Here is a 26680-nt window from a genome sequence, read left to right as displayed (position 1 = left end):
GGAGGCTTTGTTATTCTTTCAGAGGACGTGGGCGTCACTAGCAAGGCCGGCATTTGTTGCCCAACCCTGGAGAAGGTGGTGGTGAGCCGCCGCCTTGAATCACTGCAATCCATCTGGTGCAGATATGCCCACAGTGCTGTTCAGACAGGCGCTGTAGGATTTTGTTTAATGCACCTGATGCTCTTGTCCTTCTAGGTAGTAGAGATTGCAATTGTGGAAGATGCTGTTGAAGGAGCCTTGATAAGTTGCTGCAGTGCAGCTTGACTGTGGTACATAATGGACGGGGTGTTCTGGCTGTTCCACTGGCGGGATCTTGTGATCTCACCGATGGTGCACCCCCCCCCCATTGCGACAGCAAAGGATGCGTTCAACGGAAGTCTCTGTTGACAACGGTGGGACTACAAATCACACTGGCGAGGCACCCTTTGCCGCTGTAGAGCATGCCGCACAGGGGGATGAAAATACCACCCAATGTGTGTCTCTGGTGGAGGAAATGAATGTTTAAGATGTGAGGAAGCCATATTACCACCCTCAGTCCTTCCCTAAGTCGTGTTGATAATAGAGGAAAACTGACTTGGCATAGCTGAGGAAGGACAATATGTCATGATCGGCAGGAGGTTTCCTTGCCAATGTTTGACCTGATGGCACGAGACTTCATAGAGTGCAGAGTCAATGTCGAGGACTCCTAGGACAACCTCCTCCCGACTGTATACCACTTGTCTTCGCCTCTGCTGGGTCTGTCCTGCTGGTGGGACAGGACATATCCAGGGATGGTGATTGTGGTGTAAGGTATGATTTGGGAATATGACAACATCAGGATGTCCTCTTCAAGTGCTTTCCGCTGGTTACTTTTAATCCAGCAGAAGAGGGATGCTGTTCATTTGCCCTCCGAAGCGTTGGAACCTTTGAGGGTACAAGAGGAGTGATTTGAAACAGACACAACCACCCAGAACCTTGTTATATCGGGTTTATTTGAAAATGACCAGTGGAGAACTATACTTGCCGAAGTTTTTATCGGCTTTTGTTGGCAAAAGTTAACTCTGCTTGTCAGCCTGTTCCAAGAACCGCCTGCTGTACGGTGGAAATTGTGTTAAAAGTTTTCAAATTGCTGAGTATTACAGCATATAAACTCTGGGTGTTTTTATTCAAATTGATAGTACAGAATCTTTATGCGTTTAAAGTTATAGTGGTATGATTTTTCTCGCCGTCAGCCCCCTAATTCTGTAACTCACAGTGAGAGGATTCTCCATAGCAATTTAACCAGCATAGAATTTTTGTGTATTTTCTATAATGCAAAATATCAAGACAGCAACTGGCCAGGCAGAGTGGGATAGGACCAGTCCACTTATGATTCCCATTTAAACCCTGTTCAATTTACCCTCTATCAGGTGAAGTCTAAAATGGGCATCCAATTTGAACTGTTTCCACTAAGTGGTTTTGATTAAAGTTAGTTTCTGTTTATGAATATCTAGATCACATATTTTCTGGGGCAGCAGCTAGTTCTCTCCTAGCACCCTCACCTAGTACCACCACGGTGTGAAAATCAAATTTTTTTGCCGCTTGCTGTATTTACCATAATTGTAGGGTAGATTTGTATTTGCTGGATAGAAAGGAACTATAGTAGTAATCTGTCACTCCATGCCTCCTAGCCTATTGGGTGCCTGTTCTATCCATGCTCCAGTTTTTGTTTATATCAAGCAGTACATACAACAAGCAATTCATGTGATTCCAACGTTTAGTACTTCCATCGATTGTTGAATTTCAACTCCACAAACTATTGGTGTAATTAACAGGAAATTGATCTGCAACATCACCACCCTGTCGGCACTGGTCACACTTCCATCGGCACCAATGAATTCCCTGTCGGGCCGATTCTGACAGCAGCCCTAGCGAAGTGCTTGTGGGAATTGGTATGGTTAAATGTGTCTGTTATGGAGTCGGAGAGAACTTTTACTCCACCAAGCTCTCCTCTTTTTGACAGCCTCAGGAGCTGTTGACAAATCACCAGAAGGACTGGCTCGAGAGCTGGCTATGTTCGAATGCAATCTTTCAAATCAACCCCTCATTGCTATATTGAGGGGACCGATCTCCCAAATCGGCCCACAATATGTAAATGAAGAACCCCATGGGTTTAGCAGTGAGATGAGTGCCTACAAGATAACAGGCAATCCCATGCTAAATTTCTATGCTATGTGTCTGTTTTATGCCCAATTTCTAAAACCAATTTTCTTTTATCATAAATTTTACAGTGCAGTAAGAGGGCATTCAGCCCCTTGAGTCTGCACTGGCCCTTGTAAAGTGCACCCTACTTAAGCCCACACCTCCACCCATTTTCTTTTACACAGAGGGTAGTGGGTGCCTGGAACTCCCTGCCGGAGGAGGTGGTGGAAGCAGGGACGATAGTGACGTTTAAGGGGCATCTTGACAAATACATGAATAGGATGGGAATAGAGGGATACGGACCCCGGAAGTGTTGAAGATTTTAGTTTAGACGGGCAGCATGGTCGGCACAGGCTTGGAGGGCCGAAGGGACTGTTCCTGTGCTGTACTTTTCTTTGTTCTTTATTCTATCACCCGACAACCCCACCTAACTTTTTGGATACCAAGAGGCAATTTAGCATGGCCAATCCACCTAACCTACACATATTTTGGCTGTGGGAAGAAACGGGAGCACCCGGAAGAAACCCATGCCGAAACAGGGAGAAAGTGCAAACTCCACACAGACAGTCACCCGAGACCAGAATTGGACCCTGGATCTGTGAGGCAGCAGTGCTAACCACCGTGTGCCCTTTTGAATTAATGTCTACATTAAAATTATAGATATTGATTTTAAATGGGTTAATAATCTTGCTAAAATACCAGACAAAGCCAAGTCATATTATCATGCTGAATGTGTGTTTGCTATTTCCAGTTTTTGACCTTAAAATGTACTGCATTCTGGTATATTCATAACATGTTAAATTTGCGCACCATTTATTTGAGCATCACTATTTTGGCAGAGGCCTGCTGTTGTATATATCCTTACTACTGGGCGGTGCTTCATGAATCCCATGAACTGCACATCTCTCCACCGATACACGCAGCATCACCAATGTATTGAGGTAAATTAACTTCCCTCAGAACTTTGCAATTCCCATCTGTTGACAACTATCCCTATCACTGTGACCCAGTGTCATTTGCCATTTGTGCTTTTGGACCCAGGGTTTGATCTACTTTTGGATGCCACAAGGGAATCTGCGACCTATTCAAGGTTCATAGTTTGTTTAAAATATTGAAGAGATTTAAAAGGATACACAGAAGTTATTTCCCTTGGTGGGAGAATGAGGGGACATAATCTTATAATCTAAATAAAATCAAGAAGCCTTTATTTGCACAAAGGGTAGTAGAAATCTGGAATTCTGCACCGAAAGGCTGTGGATTTTTGAACAATTGAAATTTTCAAGACTGTGATAAGTACATTTTTATTGGATAAAGGTGTAAAAAGATGTGGAATAAAGACCGATAAAATTGAGTGGAGGTGCTGATCTGACATCTAATTAAATGGTGGAATAAACTCGAGAGACTGAATGCCCTATTTTTATTAATGTTCTTGTTTGAGTTGAGTGAGTAGTGGTCTATTTATTTATTCTTTTCTGAATTATATAATTTTTATAACACTCTGAGCCATGATACTTCATAATGGGCAGCATGGTGGTTAGCACAATTACTTCACAGCTCCAGGGTCCCAGGTTCAAATCCCGGCTTGGGTCACTGTCTGTGCGGAGTCTGCGCGTTCTCCCCATGTCTGCGCGGGTTTCTTTCAGGTGCTCTGGTTTCCTCTCACAGTCCAAAGATGTGTGGGTTAATTGGATTGGCTATGCTAAAATTGCCTTTAGTGAGGTTAAGTGGGGCTACTGGGTTAAGGGGATAGAGTGGAGTGTGGTCGTGGATAGGGTGTTCTTTCCAAGGCCTGGTGCATACTCGATGGGCCGAATGGCCTCTTTCAGCACTGTAAATTCTATGAATCTATGAATCATTTGGTACAATCTGAAACCAGGACCTTATGGTCTGAGATAGATTTGCTCATTTAAGGATAACATCAGAATCAACTCGGTGTTTGAATGAGTTAATTAATGCTATACCAATTATTCATTTATAAATGTGGGAATTTTTGTCAATTTGTATTAATAATGCATTTATGAGGGGAATTATTTTCTCAACAACTATTGAATTCTCATGAAGGCGGATTAAATATAATGGGTGGGATTTTTCTGTGCAACCCGCTGTGTGTTTCGCGGCAGCTGAGGTGGCCAGCTATTGGTAGAATCATCTGGTTCCATCGTTGGCAACAGTGTTTCCTATTGAATGCACCCCTCTCGGCTGGGGAAACCTGCAGCAGGGGTGCACCATCAGAGAGACCAGAAGATCCTACTGGCTTGAATGGCCGATTGTTCCGGCCAATATATATTGATAATGAAGGTGGCGCATCAATGCAGATTGTACATTTTTCAGAAAATTCCAATAAAGAATGATTGAACAGAAAGAAATAACTCTCATTCATATAATGCCTTCAACAATATTAGGATATCCTAAATGAGATGCAGTCACTTTTGTAATGTAGAAAATGTCAGCCAATTTATGGACTGCAAGGTCGACCAAACAGCATTGAGTTAATGACCAGATAATCTATATTTTAGTGATTTTAGTTGAGGGACAAGTACTAGCCAGGGCACGAGAGAAATTGCACTCTGTATTTTGAAACAGTGCCATGGGTTTTTTTATGCCCCTCTGAGAAAGTAGATGAAGCCTCTATCTAATCAGAAAGATGACCCCTCTGACAGTGCAGCACACCCTCAGTACTGCTGGATTTTTATGCCTCCCCCTGTTTCGGGACAGAGGTGGGTGGGCCTCTGTGTGGAATATTTCAGGGTGGAGATAGAGGTAGCGAGCCATTGCGGAGCAGCACATTTTGACCTTTTCCATTATTTCCATGGAGTTTGGCTTGTGCTGGTAAGCAGCAGGATTCATAACATCTCAAAGCAGATTTGGTTTTAATGTCTATTTCCCCTGCAAATTAATATTTTCTTTGACAGTCCAGCAATCCGTTGAGCCTTTGAAACACTTCAGCAGATGAGCATCTATTCTATTATTTCAGATGTTTTTAATTCAGCTTCAGAGGCTTTGACCGAGATTTGCAATGGAATCCCATGATGAATGCTTGGCTGAGCTCCAAACACCTTTAATGGATTCAGCTCAGTCGCAGTTATTGATACGACTATCGAGGTGACCATAAATTTAGTTTTGATAATTTAATGAGCACTTAATAAGATGAGACTTTTTCAAGTGCAGTTTGAATAGCTGTGTTTGACACTATTCGGAGCCTTTTTGACTAGATCTTTGAGTGGCTTTTTCTTTATTTTGACAGTTACATGAGCATCTCAAAGACCTTCCACTTATGTTATAGGGCTCAGACGTTTTGTCCATTGTGGATACGTAGTAAGTGGGCATGGAGGTTATTGAGGGCGTAGGGTGATCATTGCTCGGCACAACATCGAGGGCCGAAGGGCCTGTTCTGTGCTGTACTGTTCTAATTCTAATATGGGAGCATGCAGGTGTGAGGGGAAATGGGGGATTTGAGGAAGGGTAGGAGGTGGATAGCGGAGGTGGGGCAAAGGGTGAGAGGTGGAGATGAGGGTGCCTAACACTCATGTACAGAACTAGTAAAAGGAGTCAAGCCTCCCAACATGGAAACCTTGGCTTTCGTCTGCCTTCATTCCCACCTCATACCTGCTTCCATATGTGATGGACCTGACTTCATCCCATTGCTGCCACCCTGCCATGAAAATGGCATGGGCAGTCAGTGTTGGGCAAGAGGCAAGATCGCAACATCAGGAAATACCTGATTCGCAATTCCTGCCTTGAGGATGAAAAGGCTGGGTTTCTGTGGAAGTATAAAACCTATTAATGAGGAAAAATGTAGTTTTAGCCCGTGATTCATATCTCAGCTTCTAAATCTGGGTATATACATTGCCTATTTGATTCCATGCAGACACGAATTGACTGTATTCTTGCCTCCAAAAAATACAAAGTTCCCCACTGCACCCAAGTATACTCTCTCTCTAACATTCCTGATCAATAGTAAGGATAGATTTTACCTGTACTGTGCAAAGGAAATGAAATATGAAGCCTTATACTTGTCATGGGAGTGTCCCTTTAAGAAATGTTTTTGTCTTAACACATGGCTTCAGTGATGTCATTGTGTGGGTGGAGCTGGGCTGTAGATCTGGCTTTTACTTTTGCTTTGAGTTTGGACTGGTTTTGAACTGCATAGATTGAAAGAAGTGAGTCTCTATCTTAATTTTAAAAACTTTCCAGGCGACTTGATTACTTAAAATAGCGAATTGCTTTCTGGAAAGAATTCAAACCTGCTGTTTGAAAATGGGAACAAAGTATCAATAACAAGTCTTAAACCAGTAAGAATGCCACGTGCTGAGCCACACCTTTGAAAAGAGGTTTCTGATTTTACTTGGATTTTGTTATTGAATTGGAACAGTTAAGGGGGAATTCATTAAGGGTTATACATAGGTTACTGTATCTGTGCCGGGTCTTTGTGTTTGTAATTGATAAAATTTCTTGCTACATACAAATGTTAACTCAGTTCTTAGAATAAAGCTTGTTTTTTGATGAAAAGTGCTTCAGAACTCTGTTGAATAACACCTGAAAGGCAGGCTCTTGTGCTCATTGTACCCAAAATCAATAAACAGTTGTATGTCAGGTAAACTCCATGATATACTTTAAAGTGTTCTAAACCCTGGCCCATAACATACTTCAAGTTGACTTGCCTGCTTTCACTTGTCCAGTATGGTATTGAACCGGGGGGCGGTTTAGTTCAGTTGGCTGGGCGGCTGGTTTGTGATGCAGAGTTAAGCCTACAGCGCAGGTTCAATTCCCATACCAGCTGAGGCCAATGATGAAGGCCCCACCTTCTCAACTTTACCCCTCACCTAAGGTGGGGTTATCCTCGGGTTAAATCACCACCAATCAGCTCTACCCCCTCGAAGGGGAAAGCAGCCTATGGTCATCTTGGGTGATGGAGACTTTATAGTACAGTAACCTCATGCTATTAAGACTATAAGACGTAGGAACAGAATTAGGCCACTCAGCCCATCGAGTCTGCTCCGCGATTCAATCATGACTGATATTTTTCTCATCCTCATAACCCCTGATCCTCTTAGTAATCAAGAACCCATCTATCTCTGTCTTAAAGACACTAGTGATTTGGCCTCCACAGCTTTCTGCAGCAAAGAGTTCCACAGATTCGCCACCCTCTGGCTGAAGAAATTCCTCCACATCTCTGTTTTAAAGGATCGTCCCTTCAGTCTGAGATTATATCCTCTGGTTTTAGTTGTTTTTCCTACAAGTGGAACCGGACTTTCCACGTCCACTCTATCCAGGCTTCACAGTATCCTGTAAGTTTCAATAAGATCTCTCCCCCCCCCCCCCCCCTTATCCTTCTAAACTCCAATGAATACAGACCCAGAGTCCTCAACCATTCCTCATACGACAAGCTCTTCATTACATTCCAGGGATCATTCTTGTGAACCTCCGCTGGACCTGTTCCAAGGCCAGCACATACTTCCTCAGATACGGGGCCCAAAATTGCTCGCAATACTCCCAATGGGGTCTGACCAGAGCCTTATATAGCTTTATACATCCCTGCTCTTGTATTCTAGCCCTCTCGACGTGAATGCTAACATTACATTTGCCTTTCTAACTGCCGACAGAACCTGCACGTTAACCTTAAGAGAATCGTGAACAAGGACTCCCGAGTCCCTTTGTGCTTCTGATTTCCTAAGTATTTCCCCATTTAGAAAATAGTCTATGCATCCATTCCTTCTTCCAAAGTGCATAACCTTGTATTTCATCTGCCACTTCATTGCCAACTCTCCTAGCGTCTCCAAATCCTTCTGCAGCCCCTTTGCTTCCGCAATACTACCAGTCCCTCTACAGATCTTTGTATCCTCTGCAAACTTGGCAACAGTGCCTTCAGTACCTTCTTCCAGATCATTAATGTATATTGTAAAAAGTTACGGTCCCAAAACAGACCCCTGAGGCACACCACTAGTCACTGGCTGCCATCCTGAAAAAGACCCCATTATCCCCACTCTCTGCATTCTGCCAGTGCCAATTCTCTATCCATGCCAGGATCTTACCCTTAACACCTTAACTTATTTAATAGTCTCCTATGCGGCGTCTTGTCAAAGGCCTTCTGGAAATGTAAATAAATCATGTCCAATGGTTCTCCTTTGTCCAGCTCCCTTTTTACTGCCTCAAAGAAGTCTTAACAGATGTGTCAGACATAACCTCCCTTTGACAAAGCCGTGCTGACTCAGTCCTATTTTATCATGTACTTCCAAGTATTCTGTGATCTTATCTTTAACAATGGACTCTCAAATCTTACCAATGAACCAAGTCAGGCTAACCGGCCTATAATTTCCCGTCTTCTGCCTCCCCCCCCCCCCCCCCCCCCCCCCCTTCTGAAAACAATGGTTTAACATTAGCCACTTTCCAGTTCTCTGAGACCCTTCCTGTCTCCAGTGATCCCTGAAAGATCACCACCAATGCCGCCACAATCTCCTCAGCTATCTCTTTTAGAACCCTGGGGTGTAGTCCATCCGGTCCAGGTGATTTATCCACCTTCACACCTTCCTGCTATTGCTATTGGACATATTTGCTGAAGCTTACATTTCTTGGCCAGCAAATTTGGAGATTTATTATGGGGGACCGGGTGTGTTTCTCCTTCTTCCTTACAAACTTAAAATCTTGCAGGAAAAGAAAAGTATTGTTGCACATCACTTTGTTTTGCTATATTATATTGCTGTTTCATAACAGAGCAGATTTGCAAGTTATTTTAGCTCCTCTGCTTTTACATGGTGCATAAACACAATGGAAGAGATGCTTATCTACAGAAACCATATTTCTGTGTAGCAGAAGTCCTCCCCTTAACTCATTTTATATAACTCAGTAATCATTCAAATATGTTTAATGAGTGAACAAGAACCTCAGTGACTTATTAACCATCCTTTTTGTTTCCAGTTACCTTGGTTACTTCTCAAGGGAATTCAGAAGGGGAATAATGTTGTGCAAGTTTTTTTTGAGACTCGCTTAAAATTCAGACTGACTTTCACAATAATGTATTTTCACGCTGATCGTATCTCCAGCTGCTGAAAGGGGCGCACGTGTAACTGTAAACAAATGATCATTTGGAAATCACACCAGAGGGACGTAAATGTCTTTTGATTCCGAGGTTATTTTGCAGATCGGCGCAAAGATAATTCGGCGAGATTTCCTGATGCACCACTTTGTTTACCTGAATGTCTACAGTGCGCAAAAATGTCAATTTGTATTTTGTGGCGAATACAGAATCTGTGAAAGCTGCTCATATGCTGTTAGTGGTCTAACTGACAGGAAGTAAGATCAGAGAGGGAATGTAAGTGACAAACGTGCCCTCTCATAACATATACTCTTTGGAAATTCAGCTTGCTATATTTAGGTGCTTGTAGTGTGTTGTTCAGATACTGTAGGTTTTACAGATCTGGTAGTGGTATTGGCCTTAATTAAAGGGGCAGTGCTGCCATCATCAAATCCAGTTGGTGTAACCAAACCTCAATGGATAGGCTATCTCATACTCCAGTATATAGTATTAATTGCAGCATGAAGTTGGTCTGTGTGTAAGGTGTCACATTGTGGGCAGCACGGTAGCATTGTGGATAGCACAATCGCTTCACAGCTCCAGGGTCCCAGGTTCGATTCCGGCTTGAGTCACTGTCTGTGCGGAGTCTGCACATCCTCCCCGTGTGTGCGTGGGTTTCCTCCGGATGCTCCGGTTTCCTCCCACAGTCCAAAGATGTGCAGGTTAGGTGGATTGGCCATGCTAAATTGCCCTTAGTGTCCAAAATTGCCTTTCGTGTTTGGTGGGGATACTGGGTTATGGGAATAGGGTGGAGGTGTTAACCTTGGGTAGGGTGCTCTTTCCAGGAGCTGGTGAAGACTCGATGGGCCGAATGACCTCCTTCTGCACTGTAAATTCTATGAAAAAATTCAGCAAGTTTCACATTCAGCAATGTGCCCATTGCGTGCAGTAAAATTCTTTACTGTCCCTTTAAAAGTAAACAGTTCACAGGAAAAGTTCGAAATAAAGTTTGCTGCAGAAAAAAATCATTAACTTTTATGGCTCATCACGTCCCTGTGACAGCACGTGAAACCACGTCACGGCCAAAGGATGGTTTCGAAGTGTAGTCTGTGTTTATGTAGACAAACACGAGTCAATTTGCAAATAGCGAATTCTCACAAATAGCAATAAGTATTAGCCGTTAATTTATTTTGAAGGTATTGATTAAGGGGTGAATGTTGATCAGGATGCTCGGAGAATTTCTCTGCTGTTCAATGAAAAAGTCCCATGGGTTTAAAAAAAAATAAAATCCCCTTCTCTCAGCTACCATTGTGCAGATGGGACCAGAAAATTGCCTCCAGTCGCAAAAATTGGGTATTCAGCTGCAAGATTTCACGTGACAAACCGGCAAATCTGAGCTCAGTAAAAAGGAGTGCTAACTTTTTGGGTTTCCAAATGCAACTGTCTGTTTTGCCCTTCAGTTGGCAACTGGGCATTTTAAATGTAGGGCCTGGTACAAGTATCATGCTGACAGTATGCCTCATGTTAATGTGCTCACTCCTGATGACGGCAGCCAGAAACTGTCCAGTCAATCACCTCCTATTTCTGCAGATGACCTTGGAAGGAGATGGGATCAGTTTGACCGTGCCTCAACCATAGCAACATAGACTGTAGCAGCATCTTCCTAGGACTCGCGCTCCAAAGTCCAGAGAGATCTGGGAGTTCAGGTCCATTGTACCCTGAAGGTGGCAACCCAGGTCGATAGAGTGGTCAAGAAGGCATACAGCATGCTTGCCATCATCGGACAGGGTATTGAGTACAAGAGTCGGCAGGTCATGTTACAGTTGTATCAGACTTTGGTCAGGCCACATTTGGAATACTGCGTGCAGTTCTGGTCGCCACATTACCAGAAGGATGTGGATGCTTTAGAGAGGGTGCAGAGGAGGTTCACCAGGATGTTGCCTGGTATGGAGGGTGCTAGCTATGAAGAAAGGTTGAGTAGATTAGGATTGTTTTCATTGGAAAGACGGAGGTTATGGGGGGACCTGATTGAGGAATACAAAATTATGAGAGGTATGGACAGGGTGGATAGCAACAAGCTTTTTCCAAGAGTGGGGGTGTCAATTACAAGGGGTCATGATTTCAAGATGAGAGGGGGAAAGTTTTTTACGCAGAGGGAGGTGGGTGCCTGGAATGCTTTGCCAGCGGAGGTGGTAGAGGCGGGCACGATAGCATCATTTAAGATGTACCTGGACAGATATATGAACGGGTGGGGAACAGAGAGAAGTAGACCTTGGAAAATAGACAACAGGTTTAGATAAAGGATCTAGATCGGCACAGGCCGGGAGGGCCGGAGGGCCTGTTCCTGTGCTGTAATTTTCTTTGTTCTTTGTTCAAGGAAAGGACACAGTCAAATATATAGCACCTTTAATAACATTTACATTTTCCAAAGCGCTTTATAGCCAAAGAAGCACTCTTTTAAGTATGATCATTGTTGTGGTGTTGGGAAACATGAGCAGCAATGTGGTAATGGCCGATTTAATCCTGTTTTTTAAGTGATGTTGATTGAGGAGTAAATGTTGACCAAGAAAGTGCAATCTTGCCTGGACTTTGAAAAGTGTGCTGGAATCTTTTAGCATTCACCTGAAAGGGCAGATGGCCTGGTGTTTCATTTGAAGACTTGCCCCTACCGCCCTCCCATGCAGCACCAACTCCACCCCACACCCCCACCACTCAGTGTTGCATGGAAGTGTCAGCTTCATTATTTGCCCAAGTCTCTGGAGGTGGCCTTAAACCCACAATCTCTGACTCGTAAGCGAGAATGCTGCCAATGCTGACACCAACATCTTAAACCTGCCCCACTTTGTGGTGCAATCTAAAAAGGTTCTGAAGTTTCACATTTTCACATAACCCCCCCTTTCTTCAATCCCAGTCCATGGATGAAATCATTTAATTGGATTAGATTTGTTTATTGTCACGTGTACCGAGGTACAGTGAAAAGTATTTTTCTGCGAGCAGCTCAACAGGTCATTAAGTACATTTAAAGAAAATACATAGTAGGGCAACACAAGGTATACAATGTAACTACATAAGCACCAGCATCGGATGAAGCATACAGGGTGTAGTGTTAATGAGGCAATCCATAAGACGGTCATTTAGGAGTCTGGTAACAGCGGGGAAGAAGCTGTTTTTGAATCTGTTTGTCCGTGCTCTCAGACTTCTGTATCTCCTGCCCGATGGAAGAAGTTGGAAGAGTGAGTAAGCCGGGTGGTAGCTGCCCGCTTTCCCCAGGCAGTGGGAGGTGTAAATAGAGTCGATGGATGGGAGGCAGGTTCGTGTGATGGACTGGGCGTTGTTCACGACTCTCTGAAGTTTCTTGCGGTCCTGGGCCGAGCAGTTGCCATACCAGGCTGTGATGCAGCCAGATAGGATGCTTTCTATGATGCATCTATAAAAGTTGGTAAGGGTTAATGTGGACATGGAATTTTGGTTAATGCAATTTTACCAGCACAATGTTTTGTCTCCTTATTCAATAGGGTAGGGAGTTTCCTAGATGTCCTTTTCCATTGATTCCAGAAGTGTTATTAATCCCATTTTGATATTAACATAGAGTTTGCATTAGTACTTTCCAGTACCATCTGGAAACAAAGAAAAAATTCCAAAAGGGTGCGCATCTTGATTGGGAAAGTTTTGTGAGGGCCACAAAGAACCGAGCACAGGTTTATAGAGTCAAACAGAAAGCCTTACAAATAAAGTTACTATGTACACCGGGCCAGTAGTTCACTAATGGTTCCCTCTCTAGCTCGTACCACACTGGCCAGCTCGATTTATACAGCTGCGCTGCTAATGATTGCCCCAGCCCTACCCCTCTCATTGGGGGAGCTTCTATTCCTCAAGTAACATCGGGTAACCAGTTATCTCCAGCCAATAGGATTCGGGCAGGTTATAATATCAAGACAGGGGAATGTAGCTGCAGTAAGTTATTAGAGGATATATTTAACTATTTTAACATTACCACGCAGCATAATAAAAATTGACAGCTTTGCTTGACTAGTTTATGTATTGGAGACATAATTTGCCCAGTGTAACTGGCCCATTGTGCGAAGTGGCTCCTGCCAAAAAGCTGACTTCAAGCCCATGGTTGTCAGCTTAACCAGGATTCTGGTTGCATGAGGCAATGAGCAGGCATCCCATTTATCAAGTCGTATATCGTTTAAGATAATTTACACAGAACTATCTGGTCTCTTTCTGCATTACAACAGTGGCGACACTTCCAAAGTACTTTCATCGGCTGTGAAATATTCAGAATGTCCTGAGGTTGTGAAGAACAGTATATAAATTCAAGTTCTTTCTTGGTTAATGGCTCATACCATTGTAATCAACAGCTGAGAGATGTGTTCGTGTGTATACAAACAAAGTCAATGCTGTGCTCCGCTGCCAATCCGAGGAGATGAGTAGCCATCTTGTCTCCCAGGCAATCAGCCCGGGGACACTGGGGATGCTGCGCCAGTGCTCGGGGGAGGGGGGAGATGCTGCGCCAGTGCTGGGGAAGTGGGGGGGGGGGGGGGGGGGAAGAGAGCCATTCAGAGAGGGGGGGGGGGGAAGAGAGCCATTCGGAGAGGGGGGGGGAAGAGAGCCATTCGGAGAGGGGGGGTGGGGAAGAGAGCCATTCGGAGAGGGGGGGTGGGGGAGGGAGAGAGCCAGAGGGAGGTAGGGGGTGGGGGAGGTAGAGAGCCGGTGGGGGGGGGGGGGACGTGGAAGAGGGCCATTGGGAGAGGGGGTGGGAGGGAAAGAGAGCCTTTGGGGGGGGGGGGGGAGGTGGAGAGCACAATCGGGTGGGGTGGGTTTGTGGAAGAGAACCATCAGGGGTGGGTGGGGTGGAAGGCGTGAAGAGAGCCATTTGGGGGGGGGGGGGAATGAGAGAGCCATCGTGGGGAGAGGTGGCCGGGGTAGAGCAATTGGGCTGGGGGTGCCATCAGGGGTGTGGGGGCAGGAGGGGTAAAAGAGCCATCGGGTGGGGGGAAGAGAGCGTGGGGAGAGTACCACCAGTGGGGGGTCACCCCTGGGGTGTGGTGGGTGTCTCCGTGCCCATGGGTCTGCCATGCCCACCTCTGGATCATGTGTGCACGTTATGGGGGCAACCCTGTCCACGCGGCTCAAGGTTATTGCTAATCGGGAATTGGCAATCGTAGGTGAGTGGGCACTTCACACCTCCGAAGTGGATTCCTGTGATAGGCAGGCCATGTAGCATATGTGAGTTATTGCCGAGCATCCCAATCAGACTGTGATGCCTGGACACTGTGCTTGAGCACTGCAGGAGGGAACACCACACATACAGCAACCAACATCCAAACACCCAGGGGCTGGGCCCTAGCTCCGGGGACAATTCCGTGACCAGAGGGTGGATATGTGCACTGAGGAGTGGACTAGTGGCAGGTCCAGGTGGCTGGGGCACAGGTCTGGGGTCCTGGGGTCGGGAATGTGTGGTCAGAGTGTTTCGGATGGCAGTGGATGTGCGGTGGTGTGGGGGGATGGGGAGTAGCAATGAGGGAATGGATGGTCTCGGGATGGAAGACAACTTTGGTCGCCAATCTCTCACCTCCAATTCCTTACAAATATTACACTGGTTTGATGATATCTTGGATTGCACAGAGGCAGTCCTTGCGGTGCTGCTGTAGGCCAGGCGACCAGACACCGGAGAAGGCAGCGGCAGCAGTGTCGACGGAGGCGCGAGGTGGCAGCCCATGTGCAGGCCCTGCCCCACACCCTGAGGAACCGGCCTCCCATCAGGTCAGGGAGGGACCCAGAGGGGAAGGCTGGCGAAGCCCAAGCAGTACAGGCGTCGCTGGTCTTTCAAATAGATGATGAACAGCATGTGCCACAGGAGGCTCTGCCTCAACAAGGGGATGGTGCAGAACCTGGGCAGACTGGGCACCCATGAACCTAAGAAAAGCCTGTTCAGTTATTTTAGGATCCTAACGCATAAGCAGTTAAATACTTACAAAATTGGCAAATATATCCGTTAAAATTAAAAAAAAAAAACCCTGTTAGGATCAAATATGGTGTAAGAAAAGAGGGGAGCCAGTTGACCTCTCCTCAACTGGTTGTATCATTAGTGATCCTCATGGTGGCAATGATGGCCAACAGGTGATGTCGCCATTTTACTCTGTCATCAGGTAGTGTTTCCCAGGCATGAAAATAAATGATAAGGGCCTTCATGTTTTATTTGCAAGCAGCACTTTGTGTGTCCTGCTCGTGTTCTGGCTCCAGCTAAACCACCCCCCCCACCCCCATCGGCAATACATCTATTTTCCATGCTGTATATCTTACCAAAGTGGCCTCTGCTTGATGAGTGCCAATATACTTGGAGATTTGCCTTCAGCAGGCATACTGCATTCATAAATTTGTCCTTCCATGAGATGCCCAGAATGAACCATAATGAAATGAAATGAAAATCGCTTATTGTCACAAGTAGGCTTCAATGAAGTTACTGTGAAAAGCCCCTAGTCGCCACATTCCGGCACCTGTCCGGACAGCAAAGATCAATGTTCCTTTCTTCCAGGATCAGGCTATTGAGTTCGATGATCAGCCATGATATCATGAATGGCAGAGCAGGCTCGAATGCGAGGCAGGCTTGAATGGCCTCCTCCTGCTCCCTTTTCCTATATTTCTAGGATAGCAGTAGGTCATCCATTTCACAAGCATACAGCAAGGTTCTGAGAAGACAGACACTAAACCGTCAGCTTGGTCATAAGAATTTGTTTTTCAATGCTTCCTTCAGGTGTTAAAGTGGGAGCTGCTTTACTTGTGTCAGCATGCCCTGCATGTATTCCGTTCTGCATCAAGAGTCTGATTATCTGTCCATCTGGACACAAAGCAGCAGAATTTACCAACCAACTGCAGCACCTGCCAGTTAGTGATCGGGGTGGAGATGTGACATCCTGACCTGTAACATGGATTCCTTGATATTTGTAGTAAGGGAGAACAAGTTGCAGACACATATGGGAGAGACAGTCCATGAGTCTTTGCAGCTGAGTTTCCGTGTGAGCGACTCCTGTGGCACCATCAGCATAGGAGTTCTCTGATCAAGTTGTGCTTAATTTTTCTCTTTGCTGTCAGTCTGGACTGATTTTCCAGATTGCCGTCTGGCCTAGTGTGCAAGCAAACACCTTCCATTTCTGCAGGAAAGGCGAAGGAAAGGGGCATAGAAAAGAAAATAACCATTAAAGTGGGGGAGGACACAGCCCTGTTTCTTGGCAGTCTTCACCCTGAGATTGTTGGAAGTGGTGCTGTTAAATGCAATGCATATTGTCACAAAAGGATTGAGTGAAGCTAAGGAGCTTTGGTGATAACCCAATTTCCTAATTGTTCTGTCCTGCTGATGGTGTTGAATGCTTTATTGAAATCTGCAAAAGCAACGTAAAAATGTGGCCCTGTTCAATACTCAATACAAATGGGGAAGACCATGCCCACTGTAGATATGCAGCAGGGAAACCATACTGCACTTCTGGATATATGCTCTATGCAAGTCGATGGAGTCTTTTTAAGCATGACCCCAGTTAAGGCCTTCGCAGTGATGCTAAGGAATAAGATGCCCTGTAACTATTGCAATCTCCTCTGTCATCACTGTTTTCATAAAATGTCCTGTGGAGCAGATCCTACCTTCCAACAGTGATGCGGGAGGTGGTGAAGGTGTGGCAGTAGATGAGAATTTCTGCGCTTGAGCAGTTCAGCTGGAATTCCATCTTTGTTGGGTTCCTCTGTTTGCGAAGCAATCAATGAACTTTTCAAGCTCAAGCGATGACGGTTCTTCGTCCAACTCGACCACGACGGGAGGTTGCGGAAGAGCATCAAACACAAAGCAGGCGATGTTCATCTCCTGGAAGAGTAGCACACGGTACTGTCCAATCCAGCAGGGCATCTGTTTACTTCTGCTAGTGATTACCTCACAACTGGTCATTTTAAGGGTCAACTTTGGTGATGGTAGGACCAAGTGCACTCTTCATCCCAGCATACACAGTAGATAGATTTTCATTGTCACAGGCAGTTTGCATTTCTCGACGTAGTTTGATCCAGTATTTATTTGTACAGCACCTCTCAAGGTTTTGTGAGACTGTCTTGGCTTCTTTCAGTTCATGCAGTGTTCTCGTTGTTGGGTTTAAGTTGTGCATAACCTAGGCTTTGCTTTTTACTTCAATGGCAGGTTTGCATTACTGCCGAGTATATGTTGCAGGTTTTGCTTTTTCAAAATATTGTTGCTGCTAGTGATCGAAACCAGCGACTTCCAGTCTTCATCAATATCAGCCTTTAGTGAGTAACAATCAGTTGAGCATCAATGCAAAGTGCTGCTATGAATTAATTTCTCGGACGAGCGATGTTGATGCGTTGCAGATCATTGTGTTTGGAGCTGTGAAGGTTTCAGGATTGCACCTTCATTCTGTCGCAAACAGAAGAGTGGTCAGTGTTGCAATCTGCGCTGTGATAGGTGTGGGGAACCCTGGGCAGATCCCATCTTGCCATGATACCTTGTTGCAACGTTTGCCCTGAAATGTTTGTGATGCACAAAACTCAAGACGTCATTGTCATTTATCTTTTCCACCCCATTGGTGAGCAAGGCACATTTCCTATGAAACTCTGTATGATCCAACACGTGCTTTGAAATCATCAATGATGAAATGAAAATGAAAATCGCTTATTGTCACGAGTAGGCTTCAATGAAGTTACTATGAAAAGCCCCTAGTTGCCACATTCCGGCACCTGTCCGGGGAGGCTGGTACGGGAATCGAACCGTGCTGCTGGCCTGCTTGGTTTGCTTTAAAAGCCAGCGATTTAGCCTGGTGAGCTAAACGAATACCATCCCACAATTTGGAAGGTCATTTAGTGAGTCATAGAACCCATCTTTTTCTGAGATTCCGGTATTCGTGGTTGACTCATGAACACAAGAGGATATTGAGGACACCTCCCTCAGATGATTGATGCAGAGAGATTAAGTGTTCAGAAGTTGTTACTAGTGGCACAATTGACTACATCTATTTGTTGCTGACTGAAGACTACAGCATGTTCATGGGGGTCTTCTCTTGTCATGCCAATGGAAACTGTAGTTAGCATCAGTTATGAAGCCTGAAATTGGCTCATCTGATTTCCTTTAATCGGTAAAGTCGATATCAAACTCGCAAGGCTCACAAGGTCAATCAGTGCTGCCTTGCATACACTTACTGTAAAATATGGTCAGTCTTCATACCAGGCGACACAGTTCTGACATTCCAGCTCCCAAAACGGATGGTTTCCCCGTCTTTGTTTGCTGCCTTTAGCCTCAGCATGGTTTTAGAAGGTGTAGACGTGTCCAGGGCTAATATCAAAAAGCCTCTAATTAGTTGGTTGCAGGACTTGCTAGGCGTTAGCTTGAAGGAAACGTCCAACTGCCTAATGAGACTCAACCACTGCTTTCGTATGTGGTTTTCCCCCTTCGCCTTTAACTTTTGATAATGTTAAAGATAACAGCTCTTGGGTCTGGATGAACATGTATTGACTTGAGTAAAAAGAAATACAATGCCAAATCTAAAGGCCGCATGAGGTGGTTCAGTCTGATTCTCATTACTGAAGGCCAACCCATAACCCTACCTGCAGAAACCAGGCGACGGCTAACAAGACCCAACCTCATTACTAATGCCCCCTCAATAAAACCCCTTCCTTATCACCAGACTCCTTCAACAATACTCCACCTCAACAATTAAGTGCTTTCAATTAATTGTGGTGGAGCTTTTGCCATGGAAATGCAAAGCATTTATTTAAAAAAAACACAATGTAAACCCATAAGAGCTATTCCTGAGTTAATCTTCACATTAAGGTGTAGTGGTAAGGGTAATTGAGTTCAAGTTAATAGGGCTGGGGAGACTAGCAGACAGGCATAAACAGATACAGATGCTGGTATGTGATATGTTTAGCAAACTGGCATTGTGCTGCTGCATTACACTGTAATTGGATACCCTGCTAGAAAGGTGAGCAAATGAGGGGAGGCAAGAAGCAATGTGAGAGAACTGGATTTTCAGGTCCTGTCAAGCAACTGCTTGTTGTTCCCCAAGTTAAAACCATCATCCGCAAGTATACACAATGACAGCAACATAAGCAAGCTGCGCTCAATTCGGCAACGACTTTCCTGGATTCATACTGAAAGGAATTAGTGCGATGAAGGTAGGGTACATTTAGAAAAATAAGATGTTCCTATCCATAGGTGTATCAATGTTAGTTTCTGTTGATATTTTGATATCCAATAAACCTCCAAAACCACGGTCAGCTTAGCCTAGTGGTGTGTCAGGTGATGTATATTTGTAAAATTCAAATGTATAGATTGAGGTACAGTATTGTGACAGGAACTGAGTCAAGACAACAACAACTTCATATTCTCTGACACCTTTCGTTGGAGAGATTTGTGGAGAATGATTGTTTTAATGTTTGATGTAAGCCATATGTCCGCGGCCATACGATGATTGTAATCGGTCAGAGGAGCATTTGTGAATGAAACGACAAAAGGAATTTCACAACGTGTTGGAAGCTATAATGTCAAGCAGGTTACGGTGAAAAAGAACAATTTCCATCAAGGTGGAGCTTTGGGTGATATGTAATCCCGAATCTTAGTTCATTTATTCTTTTCCTGCGCAGGTGTTTGCGTTTTTCTTGGTGTTTTGCCCAATGAAAAGCTGCATCCTGTGGAGCAGCGAACAAACGTTCTGATAAATTCTTAGGATACATGCTCTCCCTTCTGAGCAGGAATGGAAGGAGAGTAATTTATGGCATAAAAACAGAATGTGGTGGAAAAATTCAGCAGTTCTGGCAACATCTGTGGAGAAAGAAATAGTTAACATTTTGAGTCCGTAATACTTCTCTCAGTTCTGAAGAAAATTTCTATTGCATTCGAAACATTAACTATGTTTCCCTCTCCACAGATTGTGCCAGACCTGCTGAATTTGTCCACCACATTCTGTTTTAATTTTAGATTTCCAGCATTCACCGTACTTTGTTTTGTTTGAATAAGTAATTTCTGGAACTGAGCTAAGCTCACAAATATATTTATTTTCTTTCGCTGTCGACACAAATATCATTTGATATTTCTTCTTTCTGTATAAATATTATTCCTCATATTCCTTCTATTTTTTTAATTCCCTGCTTGACGCCATAATTATTTCTTCCCCTCTTCTTCTGTCTCCAAACCTGAGCCCTTGTCCCGCCTCCTTGTCTTTATGCTTCATGGAATCATTAAAGCAATGTCTTTACATTACATTACAGCGCAATACAGGCCCTTCGGCCCTCGATGTTGCGCCAACCTGTGAAACCAATCTAAATCCCACTATTCCATTATCATCCATATGCTTATCCAATGACCAGTTAAATGCCCTTAATGTTGGCAAGTCCACTACTGTTGCAGGCAGGGCATTCCACGCTCCTCCTACTCTCCTGAGTAAAGAACCTACCTCTGACATCTGTCCTATATCTATCTCCCCTCAATTTAAAGCTATGTCGCCTCGTGCTAACCATCACCATCTGAGGAAAAAGGCTCTCGCTGTCCACCCTATCTAATCCTCTGATCATCTTGTAGGCCTCAAATTAAGTCACCTCTTAACCTTTTTCTCTCTGACGTAAACAGCCACAAGTCCCTCAGCCTTTCCTCATAAGATCTTCCCTCCATACCAGGCAACATCCTGGTAAATCTCCTCTGCAGCCTTGCCAATGCTTCTACATCCTTCCTACAATGCGACGACCAAAACTGCACGCAGTACTCCAAATATGCCGCACCAGTGTTTTGTACAGCTGCAACATGACCTATTGGCTCCGAAACGCGATCCCTCTGCCAATAAAAGCCAACACACTGTATGCCTTCTTTTTTTTAATGAACAATTTTATTGAGGTAGTTTTTGGCTTTGTAAACAGTTACAGACATCAACAGAAAGAAAGCAAAAATGTGCAAACATCCACGTACTTTCAATACTTCAATCGTAACATACTGCACAAGCCCGCTCCTCTCCCACTGGTACTACCCGCCATTTTATCCCTCCTACTCTACTCTACTACTGTATGCCTTCTTAACAACCCTATCAACCTGGGTGGCAACTTTCAGGGATCTATGTACATGGACACCGAGATCTCTCTGCTCATCCACACTACCAAGAATCTTACCATTAGCCCAGCACTCTGTATTCCTGTTACTCCTTCCAAACTGAATCACCTCACACTTTTCTGCATTAAACTCCATTTGCCACTTCTCAGCCCAGCTCTGCAGCTTATCTATGTCCCTCTGTAACCTGCAACATCCTTCTGCACTGTCCACAACTCCACCGACTTTAGTGTCATCCGCAAATTTACTCACCCATCCTTCTACGCCCTCCTACAGGTCATTTCTCACCAGTGGCTCCAAAACAGATCCTTGTGGTACACCACTAGTAACTGAAATTCAGGCTGAACATTTCCCATTAGCCACCACCATCTGTCTTCTTACAGCTAGCCAATTTCTGATCCAAGCCGCTAAATCGCCCTCAATCCCATGCCTCCGTATTTTCTGCAATAGCCTATGATGGGGAACCTTATCAAACGGTTTACTGAAATCCATATACACCACATCAATTGCTTTACCCTCGTCCTACTCTTTGGTCATCTTCTCAAAGAACTCCATAAGGTTTGTGAGGCACGACCTACCCTTCACAAAACCGTGTTGACTATCCTTAATCATATTATTCCTTTCTAGATGATTATAAATCCTATCTCTTATAATCCTTTCCAAGACTTTGCCCACAACATCAGTAAGGCTCACTGGTCTATAGTTACTGGGGTTGTCTCTACTCCCCTTCTTGAACAAGGGGACAACATTTGCTATCCTCCAGTCTTTTGGCACTATTCCTGTAGACAATAATGACCTAAAGATCAAAGCCAAAGGCTCTGCAATCTCCTCGCTAGCTTCGCAGAGATCCTAGGATAAATCCCATCCGGCCCAGGGGACTTATCTATTTTCACACCTTCCAGAATTGCTAACACCTCCTCTTTATGCACCTCAAACCCGTCTAGTCTAGTAGCCTGTATCTCAGTATTCCCCTTGATAACAAAGATGATTGATGCAGGTCAGGCAGTGGATGTTGTCCATACGTACTTCAGTAAGGTCTTTGACAAGGTCCCTCATGGTAGACTGGTACAAAAGGTGAAGTCACACGGGATCAGGAGTGAGCTGGCAAGGTGGATACAGAACTGGCTAGGTCACAGAAGGCAGAGAGTAGCAATGGAAGGGTGCTTTTCTAATTGGTGGGCTGTGACTAGTGGTGTTCCGCAGGGTTCAGTGCTGGGACAATTGCTGTTCGTAGTACATATAAATGATTTGGAGGAAAATGTAACTGGTCTGATTAGTAAGTTTGCAGACGACACAAAAGTTAGTGGAATTGCGTATAGCGTTGAGGACTGTTGGAGGATACAGCAGGGTTTAGATCGTTTGGAGACTTGGGCGAAGAGATGGCAGATGGAGTTTAATCCGGACAAATGTGAGGTAATGCATTTTGGAAGGTTTAATGCAGGTAGGGAATATACAGTGAATGGTAGAACCCTCAAGTTTTGAAAGTCAGAGAGATCTAGGTGTACAGCCACAGGTCACTGAAAGGGGCAACACAGGTGGAGAAGGTAGTCAAGAAGGCATACGGCATGCTTGCCTTCATTGGCCTGGGCATTGAGTATAAGAATTGGCAAGTCATGTTGCAGCTCTATAGAACCTAAGTTAGGCCACACTTGGAGTATAGTGTTCAATGACCAGAAGGATGTGGAGGCTTTGGAGAAGGTGCAGAAGAGATTTACCAGGATGTTGCCTGGTATGGATGGCATTAGCTAAGAGGAGAGGTTGAACAAACTCAGTTTGTTCTCACTGGAACGACGGAGGTTGAGGGGCGACCTGATAGAGATCTACAAAATTATGAGGGGCATAGACAGGGTGGATAGTCAGAGGCTTTTCCCCAGGGTAGAGGGGTCAATTACTAGGGGGCATAGGTTTAAGGTGCGAGGGGCAAGGTTTAGAGTAGATGTACGAGGCAAGTTTTGTACACAGAGGGTAGTGGGTGCCTGGAACCCGCTGCTGGAGGAGGTGATGGAAGCAGGGACGATAGTGACATTTAAGGGGCATCTTGACAAATGCATGAATAGGATGGGAATAGAGGGATATGGACCCAGGGAGTGTAGAAGATTGTAGTTTAGACGAGCAGCATGGTCGGCACGGGCTTGGAGGGCCGAAAGGCCTGTTCCTGTGCTGTATTTTTGTTTGTTCTTTGTACTTTAGTAAACCACGTTTCCCTCGCTCAACCACTTCCTCCCTGCCTGACAAGTACCTACTTATAAGACCATAAGACCATAAGAGATAGGAGTGGAAGTAAGGCCATTCGGCCCATCGAGTCCACTCCGCCATTCAATCATGGCTGATGGGCATTTCAACTCCACCTACCAGCATTCTCCCCGTAGCCCTTAATTCCTCGCGACATCAAGAATTTATCTATCTCTGCCTTGAAGCCATTTAGCGTCCCGGCCTCCACTGCACTCCGCGGCAATGAATTCCACAGGCCCACCACTCTCTGGCTGAAGAAATGTCTCTGCATTTCTGTTCTGAATTTACCCCCTCTAATTCTAAGGCTGTGCCCATGGGTCCTCGTCTCCTCGCCTAACGGAAACAGTTAATTTGCGTCCACCCTTTCTAAGCCATGTATTATCTTGTAAGTTTCTATTAGATCTCCCCTTAACCTTCTAAACTCCAATGAATACAATCCCAGGATCCTCAGCCGTTCCTCATATGTTAGACCCGCCATTCCAGGGATCATCCGTGTGAATCTCCGCTGGACACGCTCCAGTGCCAGTATGTCCTTCCTCAAGGATATGCAGTAGCTGTTCCTTGGACAAGCTCCACATTTCAATTTTGCCCATCCTCTGCAAGTTTCCTTCCCCATCCTATGCATCCTAAGTCTTTCCTAATTCCATCATAATTGCCTTTCCCCCCAACTATAACTCTTGCCCTGCTGAATATACCTATCCCTTTCCATCGCTAAAGTAAACATAACCGAATTGTGGTCACTATCACCAAAGTGCTCACCTACCTCCAAATCTAACACCTGGCCTGGTTCATTACCCAGTACCAAATCCAATGTGGCCTCGCCTATTGTTGGCCTGTCTTCATACTGTGTCAGGAAACCCTCCTGCACATATTGGACAAAAATGGACTCATCTAAAGTACTCGATCTATAGCGTTTCCAGTCAATATTTGGAAAGTTAAAGTCCCCCATAACAATTACCCTGTTACTTTCGCTCCTATCCAGAATCATCTTTGCAATCCTTTCCTCTACATCTCTAGAACTTTTCGGAGGCCTATAGAAAACTTCCAACAGGGTGACCTCTCCTTTCCTGTTTCTAACCTCAGCCCATACTACCTCAGTAGATGAGTCCTCATCAAATGCCCTTTCTGCCACCGTAAGACTGTCCTTGACTAACAATGCCACACCTCCCCCTCTTTTACCATCTTCCCTGGGCTTACTGAAACATCTAAACCCCGGAACTTGTAACAACCATTCCTGTCCTTGCTTTATCCATGTCTCCAAAATGGCCACAACATCGAAGTCCCAGGTACCAACCCATGCTGCAAGTTCGCCCACCTTATTCCAGATGCTCCTAGCGTTGAAGTAGACACACTTCAAACCACCTTCCTGCCTGCCGGTACACTCCTGCGACCTTGAAACTTTACTCATGACCTCCCTACTCTAACCTCCTGCACGCTGGAGCTACAATTCAGGTATGAATATCTGCAGACATGTTGCTATCATACTATACCATTGTTTCAACCATGAGTAATAACATATAAATCTGGGACTTTCCGTCTGTGGCAATCCAGGCCTGCCCAGTCTCGCCAAATAAAAGTGACATTCATTCTTTTTGGGTTTCAGAAGCGACTTGTTTTGCTATTGGCAGAGTATCATTAGTTTAACTTCATTTTCGTATCCACATTGCTCTCGACTGTAAACCCCTCCAAGGCTGAGTCTGAAAGTAAGATTAGCAACTTAGAACTGTTCCTGCTGCATGACACGTTGACCCAAATCTTCCAGTATCTGGATCGTTGAAATTGGAGATGCGCATCAGATCCCGAGAAGTCCTGATACGCAATGTGCTGAAATTGCCCAGTGTAGTACCTGGCCCCTTTTTGAGGGGTGATCTACTGAAGGGTCATGTTACCCACTCGTCCAGTTGGTAGTTATCATGTAGAATCGGCAAGCAGAGCGATCCAAGAGGTAGGCTGGCAGCATCAAGGCTACACTACTCTGCATGTAACATGTTGTGTAAATAAACTTTCGCTGTTTGTACATAACTGGTGGAGCCAAATACTACATTGTTGCTGGCAGTAACTGAGATTAAGTTTTAAAAAGTGTTGGAAATAGCATGAGCAATGGAGAACGCTGCGAAGGATGCCCAGGAACTTCAGAGCACGCAGAATGACATGGTCCACCAGTAAGGGCGTGAAGCTGCAGGTGGCAGTGGTGCCGAAAGCAAAGGGACCAGTCTAATTGGGAAGCAAGTACAGAAGCTGGTAAAATTATACGGTTTAGGTGAATGAATTAACAACCTCTGATTTGGTAAAGTGTGTTATTGTGTGGATACCCAGGGATCGCATCCTGTGGCGGACAAAGCAAGGGCAATAAGAGGCACCGACCCGTAGGAACACCTCGGAGCTTAAATCGTTCCTCGGGATGATCAATTATTACGGGCCTTTCCTTTCCAAACTGTCGACACCATTGGCCACTTTACATGTGTTACTGAAGAAATACTAGAGATGGTTTGGAAAGTACCAAAGAGAGAAGCATTTAAGAATGTCAAGCAACTATTGCATTCATCTTGCCTACTTATACATTTTTACCCATCCAAGAAGTTAGAGCTAACATGTGATGCCTCCCCAGACGGCGTTGGGGCAGTTTTATCTCACAGAATGGATGATGGCGTCTGAGAGGCCTATTGCATATGTGTCAAGAACCCTTTCAGAAGCTGAGAAAGGTTATTCGCAGATATTAAAAGGACTATCTGTTGTGTACGGAGTGAGAAAATCCCACCTGTAATCTATGGAAGACATTTTACTGTTGGAACGGACCACAAGCCACTGTTGGGTTTTTTCTAGGAGGATAAGGCTATTCCACTGATTGCACCGGCCAGGATTCAGTGCTCGGCGTTGATCATATCAGCCAATGAATGCACATTTGAACAACAATCAGGAACACATCTGATGCCCTCACTGCCAGCGAATACATCACCTCTCACCCCCACCCCCTCCCACCACCGTTCATGAGGGTCATGAATTTCTTGGACACTTTGCCAGTGTCAGCACAGCAAATAAGATTGTGGACCAGCAGAGGCCCGTTGTTATCAAAGATAAGGCACAGGATATTGGTAGGTTAGTAGAATGAGAGGATTTCTGAAGACTTGCTGCCATTCCATATTAGGAAAGGTGAGCTAAGCTGTGAGGGCAGCATCATTCCATAGAGA

The 26680-nt window shown here is 44.9% G+C and overlaps 1 protein-coding gene across 3 annotated transcripts in view; it reads left to right on the top strand.

Annotated features, from left to right (window-relative positions):
- Window positions 1-26680, top strand: part of LOC119977306 (ETS-related transcription factor Elf-1-like) — a 218360-nt gene that overhangs the window by 26854 nt on the left and 164826 nt on the right. Inside the window, exon 1 of one of the 3 annotated variants that reach the window (XM_038818063.1) lies at window positions 19247-19342. The exons of the other annotated variants lie outside the window; for them this stretch is intronic. The gene's annotated coding sequence lies outside the window, so the exon portion shown is untranslated. Of the gene's footprint in view, window positions 1-19246; window positions 19343-26680 lie in introns of those variants that run through there. 3 annotated transcript variants of the gene reach the window in all.

This window comes from Scyliorhinus canicula, chromosome 14 (genome assembly GCF_902713615.1).
Source record: "Scyliorhinus canicula chromosome 14, sScyCan1.1, whole genome shotgun sequence".
NCBI lineage: Eukaryota > Metazoa > Chordata > Chondrichthyes > Carcharhiniformes > Scyliorhinidae > Scyliorhinus > Scyliorhinus canicula.
The sequence above is the reverse complement of the archived record's forward strand: the minus strand, read 5'-3'. Positions and strand labels throughout refer to the sequence as shown.